The 3301-nt window shown below is 46.8% G+C and overlaps 1 protein-coding gene across 3 annotated transcripts in view; it reads left to right on the forward strand.

Moving 5' to 3' along the window:
- Positions 1 to 2374: 2374 nt before the first annotated feature.
- Armh4 (armadillo-like helical domain containing 4) overlaps positions 2375 to 3301 on the forward strand; it is a 96489-nt gene continuing 95562 nt past the window's right edge. For 2 of the 3 annotated variants that reach the window (XM_026783233.1, XM_026783235.1), the window contains exon 1: positions 2375 to 2719. The gene's annotated coding sequence lies outside the window, so the exon portion shown is untranslated. The remainder of the gene's footprint in view (positions 2720 to 3301) is intronic. The other variant, XM_026783234.1, reaches the window with a different exon arrangement.

Raw genomic sequence — 3301 nt, forward strand, 5'->3', positions numbered from 1 at the left:
AAGCTGAGAGGTGAACTGCCCACAGCAAACACAGCGAGCTGTCTTAGTTTCTGTCTTAGACACATCCTAACTTCCAGACTTCATGGAACATCTCTTTGGTGACTACAAGACTAAGTATTTCATCCTTGATGATACTGAAAGGCTGTAGCATTGTCTTAGCACCAAAGACAAAAATCACCATAGAGAAGGACAGTTGTGTGCCTCCTTCAATAAGAGTGATGAGGAACAAAAGCTCTGGATACGGTTTGCGTTTGGCTTTCTTGATGTGCCAGCTTTTCCTTTTAAACTTGTTTTATCAACAACTTGTTTTATAACAAGAACCCTAAAAGTGGTTCTATCCCCTTATGTCAACACCTGAGGGTCATATTAAAGAGGTGATACATTTTGAATAATTTCTATGCCTTTCAAGTAGATTTTAATTAGTTAACTAACTTTTAGGTGTAAAGATGTTTTGCTAGCATGGGTAGAAAGAAGATTGTGCACTACGTACATGCATTGCCCGACACTGTCAGTAGGGGGCACTGGGTTCTGATTCTGACTTACTGGAGTAACAGATGGCTGTCATCTGTCCTTTTTGGTTGTTGGGAATCAAGCCCAGGTCCTCTGGAAGAGCAGCCTCTGTTGCTAACTGCTGAGTCATCTCTCCAGTCCCTTTCTGCTTATTACATACCAAGGTTTTATTTTTAAAGGTTCTTCCATGATTGGCATTTGTATGATCAACGTTTGTTTTGCTTTTGAATTTGTGTTTTCTACCTAATTCCCTTCTGATTCAAAACTTTTTAACTAGCCAGAACTAAGTAATAATCCAGTACTGACAGATCTAATGGAATGCAAGATTCCTAGTGAAATTTGCATTTCTTATAAACCCCTTGTAATTTCAGCATAAGTACAGCTTAAATATTGAATAGGAGATATTATTTTTAATAATGCTATTTTGACACCATTTTTATTCCATTTGTATGGGCTTTTGGTCTGAATAGTGTTTGTGCACCCTGGGACACCTCTGGAGACCCTGCCACCAGCCACCCCTACTCACATCCTGGGCTTCTGAGGCAGCTCTCTCTGTACCTTCAGAGAGGACACCAGAGCACCACAACCTGCATTCCTGGTGCTCACTTAGGCCACCGGAAAGAGCTGAATTTCCTGGACCTGGAATACAGTGGGTTGTGAGGTGTTTGCGGTTGCTGGGAATTGAACCGTGGTCCTCTAGCAGAGCAGCCTGTGATCGTAGCCTCTGAACCTTATCTCCAGACCTCATATTAATTTTTTAATTAGGTATTTCCCATTAGATAGCCTGCGCATTGTGAATTTAAAAGTTAGATTTAGTTTATCTGACATTATCTGATATCTGACTTCTCATCTCATCTGACATTATTTGACATCTGAGAATTATATAAATAGAGGATTGGTGAATCTATTGATTCCTCATATTCTCTACTGAGTTTGTTGCCTTATTTGGTAAAGCGGTCGGTGTGTGTGCATGCACAAATTCATGCGTTTTACACACACACACGCACACACACACACACACACACACACACACACACACACTTGCAAGCACACACACACACCTCCGCGATTAAAACGGCCATCCTGAAGAAGCGAGTTCATAAGACTCAGTGCCGTGGGAAAGTGCTATGTAATCCGTTCTAAAGCTCGGGTTCCAGACACTTCTCTGCCTTCATAATTAGAATGAAAAGGGGAAACAGTGTACCTGAGAGGCTCAAGGATGGCAGGCGTGGGCATACTTGCATTAAGTCATTGAATCAGCTTCACTTCGGAACCTTCAACTTTGAAGGGACCACAGCACTTTTCAGAGCTCTAGTGCAGGTTTCCAAGTAACTTATGTGGTACCTCCTTGCTTTGCATGAGATGGAGCAAAGAGTCAGTAATCGGTTCTCATTTTTAACTCTTATTTTCTCTTTAATGGGAAAGGAACATTTCTTACAGAGTTCCTTTAAGACTCACCTTAGGGGCTCCACCAAGCTGTCCTCTGTTCCAGCAGGTACCACTTTGCAACAGGGGACTGAATGCCCCTTGTTTACCAGGCACCAGAGAAATTTCTGCTTGGGTTGGAACGGTACTCCTGTGTCCTCTCTGAGGGCACAGAAAGAGTTAACTCCGAAGCCCAGGATGTAAATAGGAGCAGCTGGGGGTAGGGTCTCCTGAAGTGCCCCAGGCGCGGGGTCCCACCCTGATGTAGCAGCTTGTGAGAGTGGAGTTGTCCAAGTGGAAGCTGTAGGGGCGTGGTGCTAAGGATTTGCCTGTCGTTGCCCCGGGGCGGGCATACGTACTCGCTGCCCAATCCCTAGCCTCAGTCTCAGCCTTATGAATAAACAATAAAGCCAAGCGCCCTCCCTCTGGCATCCCAGACAGCCAAGGGAGTGTGGGCGGCCTCTACGTGGGTCGGTTGAGGCAGGGATGCCTAGCACCGGTGCTGCCGCTGTCCTCTGTGCTCAGCTGTACTGAACGCTCACAGGTGAGGACAAGCGAGGCTTCTGCAGACTCGGCGAGAGGAAGGGGTGGAGCGGGATTCCAGGGCGGTACGTGGTCGCTCTGTGTTTGGGGCAACCCTGCGGTTGGCGGTGGAGCACCCTGCACCCTCGCCGGAAAGGAGTACCCAGGCGCTGACTGAGCAGGGACAGCTTTGTGAACACTGGGAGAATCTTGCAGGCCTGGAAGGACTTCCAGCACGACTTGGTCCACCCCAGACTTACAGGTCAGTACCTGGGATCGGCCTTTGTGCAGACAGAGCTTCTAGGCTGGCTGCTTTTGTGTGGGCTTTGCTCCTTGGCTCTCCCCTCTCTTGCATTTCAACCTTGAGGAAAAGAAGTTCCTCAAGACCGTGAGTCAGTCCTTACAGAACTTGGATCGCAATGCCCCCGTGACTCTTAAAACCTAGCAATGAAGGAGAGAGATTGGGGGTTGGGTGCGTTGGCCTCCAGAATGGGTCTTGCTACTTTACAGAAAACAAACATTTCAGTGTTTGATGCTATGATGTCTGCGAGCCTTCTTGCTCTACCTGAGTTCCCCAGAACAGATGAAGGACGCTTCTAGGGAAGGTCACCTCTTTAGAAAGAAGGCCTAGGGGTCAGGCTGGGAAAAGGCTTCACTGTACTTGATACTCCAGCATGGCACATGGGCACTGTCCTGAGGTGCTGAGATGTCGCACATGCATTCTGGTCACTGGCAGAGTCCAGCCAATGTATATATAATCATATAGAAGATAAAACTCTGGCTAAGCAAGGGGACAGGCAAAATGGGACTCTCGAGAATTTGGAGCTTTCCGAGATGAGACATT

Source organism: Microtus ochrogaster, chromosome 17, assembly GCF_000317375.1.
Source record: "Microtus ochrogaster isolate Prairie Vole_2 chromosome 17, MicOch1.0, whole genome shotgun sequence".
In the NCBI taxonomy this organism is placed as follows: Eukaryota; Metazoa; Chordata; class Mammalia; order Rodentia; family Cricetidae; genus Microtus; species Microtus ochrogaster.